Raw genomic sequence first — 13,643 nt, 5'->3', positions numbered from 1 at the left:
GTTTCTGATGAGAAGTCAGTGCTTAATCTTATTGAGGTCTCTTTGTAAGTGATATTCTGCTTTTCATAAGTTGCTCTCAAAATTATTCCTTTGTCTTTGGTTCTAGAAAGTTTATTTATGATATGTCTTGGTTAATTTCTTTTGGAGTCTATCCTGTATGGGGTTCATTGAGCGTCTGTCTTTCATGATATTTGGGAAGTTTTCTGCCATTATATCTTCAAAAATTCTCTCTGTACCCTTTTTTCTCTCTTCATCTTCTGGGGTCCCGAATATTCATATATTACTTGTCTTGATGGTGTCCCACACAACACTTACGCTTTCATTTTTCTTAAGTCTTTTTTCTGATTGTTCCTCAAACAAATTAGCATCAAGTGATTTGTCCTCTATGTTGCTGATTCTTTCTCCCACTGATTCAATTCTGTGTTTTTCCATTAAGTTGTTTATTTCTGATATTTTATTGTTAAGCTTCTGAATTTCTAGTTGTTTTTGTTTGGTTTCTTTTCTCTGTTGAGTTTGTTGTTTTGTTCTTGCATTGTTTTCCTGAGTTGTTCTAGGTTTTTTTCTGTGTTTTCCTTGATCTCTTTGAGGACCCTACATGTCAGTCTTTTGAATTCCTTGTCAGGTAGTTCTGTTATCAGTTCTTCCTCAGAAAGGTTTTCCATCTCTTTGTTTTGCTCTTTTGATTGAGCCATGTTATCCTTTCTTTATATGATTTGTAATTGACTGCTGTCTTAGAGACATTAAGGTCATATTTTATTTGTTTATGTATTTCTTTGATTGTATGTTTGTTTTACTTTTTTGTATTGTTTTGATACATCCGGAGCTTAGCTTTTTCCCTTTCTCTTTATATAGCATACCTTTTTTTGTACTGTTTTAATTGGTGTTGCTTTGTAGTATTGGTCTGTATATGACTGTGATGCTGCTGGTGGGTTGGGAGTAATTTTCTCTCACTGGTTTGTATGATGAGTCATGTAGACACAGGGATTTTGGTAATAAAAGAATTTAAAAATGCATGTAAATATATTTACTTATTAAATGCCAAAAATAATAAATTATATCAAAACTGAAAAAGAAGTCCTTATTTTCTTTCGTTTACTCGCTTAGGAGTCACATTCTCCTTTTTAGTCTTTGGCCTTGTCCTGACAATTTTGCTTGCAACATATCTCACAAACACCAAAGGTAAATTTAAGAGCAAAGGATGCCCAGATAAAGAATGGAATAGTCAGCCATTTCAGGAAAGCTTCTCTGTGTCCTGTACTTAATCTACATTTTCTCTACCCATTCAGCATTAGCCCCCTATGACAATTGAATTATGAAATATTGATCATATTGTATCCTATGTATTTTCTGAAAGTTAGCACTTTCAGAAAAATGGTTCTATCCATTCCCACCAATGATATAAAATGCTACCTTTGTTATATGTTAGATTCTAGAGAATTGTATTTTTAAAAAGCTCTCTGGAAGATTCTGATGGGCAGCTGTCTTTGTGCACGATGATTATGGATAATGTAAAGATACATACTGTAAGCCGCAGTTCCTTCCCTCTAGCAAATTATAGTCCTGATAACAAGATGGTATGAACAAAGCATTTCAGTTTAATCAACATTTATTGACTGTCCAAGGCACTGGACTAGGAGTAGGAGCTACAAAGACAGTGAAGTCATGGTCTTTGCGCTCAAGCCTACTCAATGGGAGAGACAAACACATAACCAGATAATTAAAAAAAATATGTGAAGTGCTACGATAGAAGCCCCACAACCTGTCTATTTGTCGTACTGTGGTGGCTTGTATGTTGCTGTGATGCTGGAAGCTATGCCACCGGTATTTCAGGTACCAGCAGGGTCACCCTTGGAGGACAGGTTTCAGCAGCGCTTCCAGACTAAAACACACTGGAAGAAAAAGGCCTGGTGACCTACTTCTGAAAATCAGCCACTGAAAACCAACGGATCACAACAGAACCTTGTCTGATACAGTGCTGGAAGATGCAGACACACCAACAATCAGGAGGACAGTGCTGCGCCAAGCAGTGCTTCCTTCTGTTGTGTATAAGGTTGCCGTGACTCGGAGTTGACTTGACAGCAACTAACAACAACAGCAAGTGATAGAAACTATTTGCACAGACTGCTGAGCATTCTAGGGAAAAGCTTCTTGGGGAAGATGAACTGGGCTAATGGATAGGACTTCACCAGGTAAAAACATGGGGCTGAGGGTGTCAGAGACCACTGCAGGCACAGCCTCTTGTATCCTGTGTGAATGGTACCCCCAGGGGTAATACAGCAGGGAGGGAGGCCCTGGAGGGACAAAACGGAAACAAAAAATCGAGGTAGCACAAAGGCTGAGAGGTATGAAATGACAGGATGCTTTCAGGGAACTAGAATCCGTTCGAAATGATTAGGTTGTAGAATGGAGATGGAGAGTGGTAGGACACAAATCTAGAGGACGGTGATGATTCCATGCTAGGGATCTTGGCTTGTGCTCTGTAGGTGTTAGAACTATAATTGGGTTAGTGACATGGAGATTTGAATTTCTAAAAGTGTGTCATGTGGCAGTTTGGAGGAAGCACCTCAAGGGGTAAGATCGGAGGGCAAGAAAAGAGGTAAGAGACTAATTGCAGTAGCCTGTGAGTGATGAAGGGCATTGCAAGAGAGGTTTGGTGGCAGTGAAAGCAGAGATGTTCAGGGAGCACAAACTTTGGTCCCTGCTTGAAGGCAAGGGGTGAGGGCACAGGAGCAAGAGTCTAGGATGACTCCCAGGTTCTTAGAAGTTTGGAAGTGAGAGAAGATGATGTTGGTTTTGGTCATGCAGAGTTTGAAATGCTTGCTAACCACCTGTGTGGTTTGTCCTGTAACAAACAAGGTTGGTCGATCTATAGCACAAGGCTGAAAATAATAAATGGCACGTTGTTGTTAGGTGCCGTCAGGTCGGTTCCCACTCATGGCCACCGTATAGGACAGAGTAGAACTGCCCCACAGGGTTTCCAAGGAGCAGCTGGTGGATTTGACCTGCCGACCTCTTGGTTAGCAGCTGAGCTCTTAACTAGTATGCCACCAGGGCTCCAAATGGCACATAGGAAGTAAAAATAAAACTCAGAGAAGGAGAAATAATGTTTAGTTTGCAGAATTAGGGAAGGTAGAAGGCGGCGTTTAATCTTGGCCTTGAAGGATGGATAAGATTCGGATATGGGAGGAGACGTGTCCAAGCAAAGGCGTGGACACCTTCGGGATAGGTGTGGAATAGTTTTAAATTTATGTAAACCTGAGTTTCTTCACGCGTAAAGTGGGAACAATAGCACTCACCTCGTAGGATTTTGTGAAATAATCCGTGCAGATCACTTAGCAAAATCCCTGGCACTTAAGTGCTTGATGAATGTTTGCTATTCTTACCTGTTGCCATGAGTCAGTTCTGACTCATGGCGACTCCATGTGTGTCAGAATAGGGCTGTGCTCTATAGGATTTTCAATGGCTGATTTCTTGGAAGTGGCTCACCAGGCCTTTCTTCCGAGGTACCTCCAGGTGGACTCAAACCTCCAACTTTTTGGTTAGCAGCCGAGCATGTCGACTGCTTACACCACCCAGAGATGCCTTTCTGTAGTATAGCTTCCTTCTGTTTTCACAATAGCATTCTCCAGAATCTCTCTCTGTTATGGATTGAATTGTGCCCCCCAAATATGTGTCGTTTTGGCTAGCCATGATTCCCAGTATTGTGTGGCTGTCTACTATTTTGTCATCTGATGTGATTTTCCTATGTATTGTAAATCCTATCACTATGGTGTTGATGGGGCAGGACTCAATCTGCAAGATTAAGTTGTGTCTTAAGTCAATCTCTTTTGAGATATAAAAAAGAGAAATGAGCAGAGACGTAGGAACCTTATACCACCAAGAAACAAGAGCCAGGAACCTGGGGTCCCCTGTGCTGAGAAGGTCTTCGACCAGGGAAGATTAATGACAAGGACCTTCCCCCAGAGCTGACAGAGAGAGAAAGCCTTCCGCTGGAGCTGGCACCCTGAATTTGGACTTGTAGCCGACTAGACTGTGAGAGAATAAATTTCTGCTTGTTAAAGCCATCCACGTGTGGTATTTCTGTTATAGCAGCACTAGGTAATTAAGACACTCTCCTTCAGTCACTCCTTTTATCTGTATAGTAAAATGTGCGAAAGCTGGAACCTGTGTAAGATAGAACACCTGCCAGGGAAGGAAAATGCAAATATTTTCCACCAGTAGAGAGTGACAGAAAAGGGAGAAACTGCACTCTGTCAAAGGTGGAAAACTTATGAGACCCAGAAAAATGAGGCAGTCCCATCGAGTTCTGGCTCTCATGAATTTCACTGTATGTGTCTTCAATACCCCCAAACACTCACCAACTTCAAAAGTTTGAAAAAATGATGGAAATCTTATTTATTGTTGCTCCACCTTTGAACCATGGAGATTTCAGCCTCCACCAGGGGGCGCTCGAGGGTTACTTAATTCACCTCTTCAAGTTTTGGGACCTCCTTTGTAAAAAACCATAAAATGGGGTTTTTGTTTTTTATATTTGTAGGTACGGTACTGGGTAGGTGAACTTAACTAGAAATTTTTGGGTTAATACATCTCCAGCATTTTAAGGTTTGGGTATATCTTGCTGTTTTCCTTCCAGATTAAAAGTAATTTACCCAAGTGACTTAACAATTAGCACCCTTTCCAAAAAACAAACAAAATATATTCAAACTTCAGCCACACCTAAACTATTGTTTATTTTTTGGAAAACACTTCCAGTCCTGGTTCATTGCAGGTTTGAGAGCTGAGTGTCCATCCGCATCTCATTTACCTACTTTGGCACCCAAGTTAAGGGTGGGGTGGGGCCTGGGTGAGAGGGACCTCGGTTTTAGGGCTGTGGTACAAGGTGTTGGTACTGTCGTGAGTCCTGCTTCCCAGGGCGGTCCGGTCTTCTCCTGGACAAGGCCAATGGTTTTCAGAGTGGGATTCCCCCACCAGCTACATCAGCATCATATGGCAGTTTGTGAGAATGCAAATTCTTGGGCTCCACCCCAGTTTTAGGATCTACTGAGCCAGCACCTCTGGGCGTGCGGTCCAGCTGACTGCGTTAACAGGCGATCCTGATGGGGGTCCTGGAGGCACAGTGGTTGAGTCCTCAGCTTCTAACTGAAAGGTCGGAGGCTTGAACCCACCAGCTGCTCTGAGGGAGAAAAGATATGCTTCCTTAAAGATTACCGCCTTGGAAACTCTAATGGGCAGTTTTCTTCTGTCCTATATAGGGTCACTGTGAGTCGGAAACGACTTGACGGTGATGGGATATAGGGCCACTATGATCGAAATCTATTCCACAAAAGATTTGGTGTTTTGGTTTTAGGCTAGATGCTTGGTTCTCACAAGGCAAACTACTTTGGGGGCAGTTAGAGCCTCAGGGTTATTGAGTTAGACTTGGGGGAAAAGTTAGGTAGTTAGACCCTCCTCTAAGAATCTGCACCTGGGAAGGGCCTGGCTGCCCAGGAACAGGATTCCTCGTAGGTGACCTCCCTCAACTGCTTAGGCAAATGGTAGTTGGGGTCAAGGTGGTTTTTCCACCTGCTTCAAGCTTCTAGAGGAAATTTGCCTTTCACCAGCCTGCGCAGGGACACCAGCCGGTGGAAGGATGCTCTGGAAATAGATCTCCCACATACAGAGAGGACCAGGAGTCAGATTCTGGTGCCAGCTTGCCTGCTTCTTATAACAGCTCTCTGTGATATTGGGCAAGTTACTTTAACTTGAACTCTGTAATTAAGTTTCCAAATCTGCAAACTGGGGATAGTAACCCCATTGCCACTGAGTCAATTCTGACTCATAGTGACTCTATAGGACAGAGTAGAACTGCCTCATAGGGGTTCCAACGAGCAGCTGGTGGATTTGAACTAGTAGTTCTTAACTGCTGCACCACCAGGGCTCCCTGGGAATAACAGTAATACCTACTTCATAGGGTTGTTACAAGGATTAAATTCAACAAGACTTCTGATGCACTTAGAACAGTCCCTGGCACTATGTAAGTGTTCCCAATAACCGTGCTTTGCACAGGCCTCATACCATCTTACCACCGCAATGCCATCCTCCTTGGCCTGCAGCAAAGCAGCCATGGTCATGCTTTTCCCCCAAGTCTTACTGAATCTAGTGATTTCATGTTAGTACAAGTGATCCTTGTCACATTGTCATAGGTGACAGGGTGGCCCAGTTCCTCTGGAGTCTGACAGTCTTTTTAATCCCAGCTCTCCCACCTAATAGGTGTTGGACTTTGGGCAAACAGCCCTTTTTAAATCTCACATTTTTTCCCCCATATATCAAATGGAGATTAGAATATCCATTTGGTAGGGTTAGTGTGAGGAAAGGGAACACAATCAGAGGGTGAATCGTGGCAACAAAACCCCATTACCTACATATTACCGTTTTGGGAACTGCCGTAGGGAGTGAAGACAGAGCTGGGCATGTCGTGGGGCTGGACTGACATTACTTCCTTTTCCACCACAGCTTTGTACACTTGGAGTGTTCCAACCAAACCAAACTTATTGCTGCCGAGTCGATTCCAACTCATAGCCACCCTATAGGACAGAGTAGAACTGCCCCATAGGGTTTCCAAGGAGCTGCTGGTTGATTTGAACTGCCAACCTTTTGGTTTGTAGCCATAGCTCTTAACCACTGTGCCACCAGGGCTCGTTGGAGTATTCTAAAAGCCCTTCTAAATCACCAAAGCTAATGAATGTCCTTGTAGCCTTTGCTTCCTGCATGGTGCCCCAGCTCCGGGATTTCTGGCCCACAGCGACTGGCGGAGTTCTGCTTCCCCTCCTTTTCTCACACAAGGGTTCTTGGCTGGATTTTCTGGTAGACTTTCCCCACTTCTTTAGTCTGACTCTTCCCCTCCAGCCACCCCCCCCGCCCCAACACAAAACTTATATTTTTGATCATAGAAAATTAGGAACATTGAATAAAGCGTAAGTGAGGAAATCACCCATTCCTTCTCCAGAAGGAAAAAGTATTAATGTTTGGTGTATATCCTGTTAGACTTGTCCCCCTTTGCTTAAATAAAATTGCTGTCGTAGAGTATGTTCGATTTTCCTTCCTGCCTCAGGGCTTCCGTAGATGGGATTCTCTGGGTCCGGCCTGTCCTTCCCTAGTGGGGTGTGGTCCTTATTTCCCCACCCTTTGCTTAGATCCCAGAAATTCATCATGCCTCTGAGGAACGAAACGACATATTTACTTGTGGGATTGTGTGATCAGCGTCTGTCTCCACAACAAAAGTGTGAGCTCCGGGAGAGTTGGCGCCATGTCTGGTTTATTGACACCTGCATGTCCAGGGCCGGCACAGTACCTGGCACATAGTGTGCCCTCAACAAATAATTTCTGAATGAGTACACGAGAAATCGTTGTAAGCATTTTTCCATGTCTCCAGTCTTTTCAAAACCATTGTTTCATCTACATAACATTTCATCGTGTTTGTTTACCATAATTCACTTAATCATTGCCCTATTGTTGACCCTTTATTTAGATTCCATGATGTTATTATTAAAAATAACATTGTAAAGAACATTCATGTACATACTTTTTTTTATGTCCTGCTTGTACTTTATATATATATATATATATTTTGTAAAATATGACAAAATTTACCACTTTTAGCCGTCTCATACAGTTCAGGGGCGTTAACAACGTTCGCAAAGTTGTACATCCGTCACTACAACACGCATGCCTTTTTATCAGCGCCTCTGCTAATTTCTTTAGGACAGATGCCTAGACGTAGGTCAAAGGGTCTGAACATCAGTAAGCATTGATACCTGCTGTCAAGTTACTCCAGCAAGATCACACCAGTGTACATTCCCACCAGTCACGGTTGAGAGAGAATCTAGGCGTATTTTTACATTTCTCTTTTTATGCTCTGTCACTGGCAGCCTTGTGGTTGATTTGTTTTTTCTTCTTCTTTCTCTGTGTTAGTTGCCGTGAGTTAGCTCTGACTCGTGGCGACTCTGTGTATAATAGAACAAAACCATCTCTGGTCCTGGGCCATCTTCATGATCACTGGTGTGACTGACTCCTTTGTTTTGACTATTGTGTCAGTCCGTCTCATTTTTCCTTACTTTTCAGTGACTCTCTACTGTATCAAACAGGGTGTACTTTTTAGTGACTGGTCTTTCCTGATGCTGTCCAAAGTAAACGAACCAAAGTCTCGCTACCCTGGCTTCTAAGGAGCGTTCTGGTTGTATGTCTTCTAAGACTGATTTATTCATTCTTGTGGCAGCTCACGGTTATATTCAATATTCCTCACCAACACCACGGTTTAAATGCGTTGATTCTTCTTCTGTCTTCCTTTTTCATCGTCCAGCTTTCGCATGCATATGAGGTGATTGAGAAGACCATGGCTTGGGCCAGGTGCACCTTAGTCATCAAAACTTCAAAGAGGTGTTTTGCAGCAGATTTTTCCAATGCAAGATGTCATGTGATTTCTTGACCGTTGCTTCCATGGGCATTGGTTATTGTTCTAATGAAATCATTGACAACTTCAATTTCATCTTCATTTATCATGATATTGTTTATCAGTCCAGTTGTGAGGATTTCTATTTTCTTTCAGACTACGATAGACTGCGGAGAAACGCCTGGTGATCTACTTCCAAAAATTATCCAATTAAAACCTTATGAATGACAACAAAATACTGTCTTTCTCCATGGGCCAGGCTTATTTTCATTTCTGTACAGTTGTAATTACAGCCGAAGCAGTAGATTTCCTAAATAAATGTGATTTTTTCTGGGGACAGTACTTAAAAACTAGAAAAATTGCTTTGTAATCTCACATGCCATCATGATTGAAATTTTCAAGAAACATTAGTGGACAGTAAATAAAGAAGATTTAGAGTCACAGTCCCTCAACCTTCATAGGTTTCTGCCCCCTGCTTCCTGTGTAAGCACTTTTTGTCAGGTCAGTTTGCAAAGATTTACAGGGCGGTTCCCAAGCTATGATATAATCAATACAATGTGTTTATTTTAAAGACAAAACTATTAAAAGTCACTTAACATTTTATTATTTCCCAGCTTTTAATATCTCAGAGGTCCATAGAGCCAGCTTTGTTGTTTATATAATTGTTGGATTAACCCCGCTGTTTTTGCAGAGTAAGGATGGAGGGAGGTGAGAATTTGTATTGGGATTCTTAGCTAGAATAGGAAAGATTTTCATGAACGAGGTCCAAGGTTATGGCCTAAGGAAATGGAATTGTTTATTTGTGTTGTGGAAAGGTTTACGTCCAAGTAGAAAATGGACTCAGATGTTGGTATCAGATTTGCCATTTTAATATCAGTTATGAATCAGCTGACTACTCAGGACTGAAATTTCCTTATTTGTAAAGTGAGATACTACAGCTGATGATACCAATTTTAAAAGACTATTTGAAGAAGTTATTGCTGAAACAGTATCTAAATGGAGAGAGAGATAGAGAAAGAGAGAGAAGAAGTGAGAGAGGGGGAGAGACCCCTGAGGCCGAGTTTCTGAATCTTGTCGAGTGAGACTGGTTTTCCTGTGGTCGTTTGTTTCACAAGTCAATAAATTCATCTCTTTTGCTTAAGCAAACAAGCTTCTGTCACTTGCAAACAAAGAGTTCCAAGTAATGCAATTATTTCTAAGTACCGGATGTAATTTTAATGGGCCGATAGCAAGGTGATAGATCCGGCGTTCTTTCAGGATTTCAGAGAGCTCCATAGATTCTGAAGAAGCACCTTATGGTGGTGGGAGGAGCGTTGGGCTGGAAATCAAGAGATCTGCGTTTTCCTTTCTGCTCTCCAGTTCCTACCTGTGCTCTTGAGCAGGTCACTGACCTTCATGGAGCCTCATTTCCCTTACCTGTTAAACTAGAACATGAAGCTAATGTCTGCTCTGCCTGTTTTACAGGGAATCCCACGTGTCAAATAAAATAATCCATTTGAAAGCACTTCACAAATTTTAACCAAACAAGTTGTTGTAGAGTTAATCCTGATTCATGGCGACTCCATGTGTGTCAGAGTAGAAGTGTGCTCCATAGGGTTTTCTGTGGCTAGTTTTTCATAAGTAGATCACTAGGCCTTTCTTCTGAGGTGCTCCCAGGGGGTACTTGAATTTCCAACCTTTTCGTTAGCAGTGAGTGCGTTAATAAGCATTGGTAACGCCCAGGGACTCCTTCAAATTGTAAAGGGTCATATAAAACTTTGCTGTTACAGTTTCATGTCAGGTCTTTACTTTTTTTTTTTTTTTAAATAGGTAGGGCATACGTTTCAAAAGATAATTTGCTTGGTTAATAAATAGAGCCATTTGAAAATTTGCACCAAGGCTCCAATTTTCAAATCTGAAATTGATTCTGTTGCTAAGACAGTTTCCTGTTTTAAGGCTTAATGATTAAAAATAACTGTGAATCTGAATGTCTTAAGTAGGCCAAAATACATCAACTACTATTTGTTTTTAAAGGCAGACATAGTACAGTTTGTTAAAAAATTTGTGCTTAAAATTACAATAAATAATGATGATTGTTGTGACAACAGAAACTTAGATTTATGTTTCTTCCAAATGTCAGTTGGCTGATACACTCAAGATACTCTTCACAGGCTTGCCAGTGAATGTAAACTAAATCGTCTTTAAAAAAAAATCAGTTTTTAAATATACTTGATACCTTATTCAACAGCCAAGGAATATGGCAAGATGTGGGATTTTCAAAATGGAGCTAATACTTCTGTAACACCATTAGGGTTCATATTTAAAGACAGGATTGGAGAAAAAAAAATTCCCACCAATATATTAGATGTCAGGAATTGGAATAAGTATTTTTTATGACTAAGTTTTATTGGCCGATTTCTTGGTATTTTTCCATTGCATTCTAAGTCGTTTCCTTTCCATTTTAAGTTGTGTGAAGGTGATTGAAATGTACATGTTGAGGAGTAAAAACATGTCGCGAACAGATAAGAACCGAGGGTGTGATGGAAGGAAGGAGCAGCCTTTTACAATTTGTGGAAACTGTGAGTTCATGGCTAGAATGAAGTAGTGCTTACTGATTTTCTTTATTAATGACTTCAACACACCCAGTTGAAAGTGGAACACTTTTCCTTTCTTTTTTTAAAATAATACCAAAGACTAAATGCATAGCATTTTAGAAGAGGAAAACCCTTTAGAGGTTCCACTTCTTGTTTGATAGATAATAATATCTAACATTTACAAAGCAAATTTACTTTTACTTCCAAATAACATGATTTCAGAGTCTTCAGAGCTCTTATTATCCTCAATTACAAATGAGGAAATGGAGTCTCAGAGAGCTTAACTGAGTGGCCTAAGGTCACAGAGATAATAATAGCAATGATGGATAATATTAATTGAGCACTTAATCTGCACCAAGCCCTCCTCACGTGTGATCGTATTTAATCCTCACAATGGCCATATTACCTCATATGTTACAGGTGACAAGCTAGAAATATAAATCAGGGCTGAGAAGCTGGTATAACTCAGTTATTTTTTTCACTGAATGCACTTCTTTTAAAAAAATAATTTATTTTTTATTGTTGTTGCTGAGAACATACACAGCAAAACATACACCAGTTTAGCAGTTTCTACAGGTACAACTCAGTGACAGCGATCACATTCTTTGAGTTGTGCATCTATTCTCGCCCTCCTTTTCTGAGTTGTTCCTCCCCCATTACCATGAACTGATTGCCCCCTAAATTTCCTATCTAATCTTTTGAGTTGCTGTTGCCAGTTTGATCCCATATGGATAGACCCTAAAAAAGCATAATGCTGAAGGCAGATATTCTTTACTAGTTAAGCTAGACAGTTGTTTAGTTTTGAGAAGACTTCAGGGGTGAATGCAGTCCTATATACACAACCTAAATATTGAATAACATTAATGTGATCCTGTGTTTTTGGCCTGTGTGTGTATGATGCCAATTGATTGAGTAATAGTATTCTCATTTTACAGGCGGGGAAATACGGACACAGAGAATTAAAAGACCACCACGATAGTACTGTGCTAGCCAACACAGAGGCAAGACGTCAGCTCTTCCCAGCACAGCAGCTTCCCTTCCTCTGACTTGTGTACCAGAATTTTGAGTGGGTCTTTTCCAGTTGTGCCCAACTGGCGACTAAGATCCAAAGCTAAGGAAAAGGAGGCACCAAGTACCCCGTGTTCTAAAGACAGCTACAAGATATTGTAGGTCAAGTACCGCCTTCAGTCAGTCAAAGTGCAGCCTCGATCATCATGCCAAACAGAGCCACTCCGCATCCCCACCCGTTGCCGTCAAGTGGATTCCGACTCACTGCGACCCTCCAGGACGGAGTAGAACTGCCCCATAGGGTTTCCAAGGAGTGCCTGGTGGATTCGAACTGCTAACCTTTTGGTTAGCAGCTGAGCTCTTAAGCAGCGTGCCACCAGGGCTCCCTCCATCCCCAGTGCACTCAAATTTTGGCTAGACAAGGGGATATAGGCAGTTGTTAGAGCCACGAGTCTTTGGCCTAGTGGGAAGTACAGTGGCTTCCCCTCTGAAATAAAAAACGGGAGTGCTCTGCAGACCACGTACAGAGATTGGAATTAAAAGAGGAGAATGACATCTCATTCCTTGACAACCGGTTGATCTGACCACAGTGCTTATACTCAAAACCCATTGCCGGTGCGTCAATTCCGACTCATAGTGACACTGTAGGACAGAGTAGAACTGCCCCTTAGGGTTTCCGAGGAGCAGCTGGTGGATTTGAACTGCTGACCTTTTGGTTAGCAGCCGAGCTCTTAACCACTACAGCCCCAGAGTCCCCCAGTGCTTATAGGAGTAGAGAAATGGAGAATTAAAGTGAGACCACAGGGTGAGAGAGTGTAGCAGTGAAGCAGCCTGGAACTGCCACATAGCATGGTAATAATGTGTGAGTCTCCCAGAGGTAAAGAGGCTACCATGGGAGGTAGCCAGGCTTGAGCTGGCTTGACAGTTCCCTACTTAAGAGGCTGTGGGGGTAATGTCAAGGGCAGCAACAGAGGGGGTGTTAGAAGAGCAAGGTAGAGTGGTTCTCCCAAATTAGGTAACTATGCACCCCTCCCTATAGTACCTAAAGAACTCTCACAAATGTGCCCCATGAAAGAGCCAGTGTTGGGATGTCCACCACTCAGAGGCCAGTCAGGAACATCAGTCAGGACCACGACTGCAGCACTGAAGTGAGACACTTGCCCCTTTCCATCTCTGCTGCTACTGGAAACCCAACCCCCAAGCCCACCACTCAAGAGGACAGGGAGGGGGAGTGAAGGAGGAGACCAAGCCCCTGGCCACAGCTGCCTGAGCTGCAGGAAGGGAGGAGCTGAAATGGAAGTTTTAAATTGGACTGGACGTCTTAATAACTTAGTCATTTCAAAGTTGTTTGAATGTTGGGAGCTGCCCAGAATGTTGTTAAGAGATGGAAAAGGGAGATTTGAAAGAGTGGGGTTAAAGTAACGCTGGGGGAGAAAAAGACAGCTTGTGTTTGTAGTGTACCGATTCAGGCTACTTAGGATGGACTTGATGGTAGTGGGTTTTTTATATGTACATATATATATATATACACACATAGAAACACCAGTGGCATACTGCGTAAGACCTAACTGAAAGGTCAGCAGTTCAAACCCATCAGGCGCTCCTTGGAAACCCTATGGGACAGTTCTACTCTG

At 42.1% G+C, this 13,643-nt stretch overlaps 1 long non-coding RNA gene across 1 annotated transcript; it reads left to right on the top strand.

Moving 5' to 3' along the window:
* Positions 1 to 2,100: 2,100 nt before the first annotated feature.
* LOC126068132 (uncharacterized) lies at positions 2,101 to 13,436 on the top strand. The gene is made up of 3 exons (XR_007515565.1): positions 2,101 to 2,189; positions 10,874 to 10,986; positions 11,937 to 13,436. It is a non-coding gene; the product is annotated as an uncharacterized LOC126068132 (long non-coding RNA).
* The last annotated feature ends 207 nt before the right edge of the window (positions 13,437 to 13,643 follow it).

This window comes from Elephas maximus, chromosome 26 (genome assembly GCF_024166365.1).
Source record: "Elephas maximus indicus isolate mEleMax1 chromosome 26, mEleMax1 primary haplotype, whole genome shotgun sequence".
In the NCBI taxonomy this organism is placed as follows: domain Eukaryota; kingdom Metazoa; phylum Chordata; class Mammalia; order Proboscidea; family Elephantidae; genus Elephas; species Elephas maximus.
The sequence above is the reverse complement of the archived record's forward strand: the minus strand, read 5'-3'. Positions and strand labels throughout refer to the sequence as shown.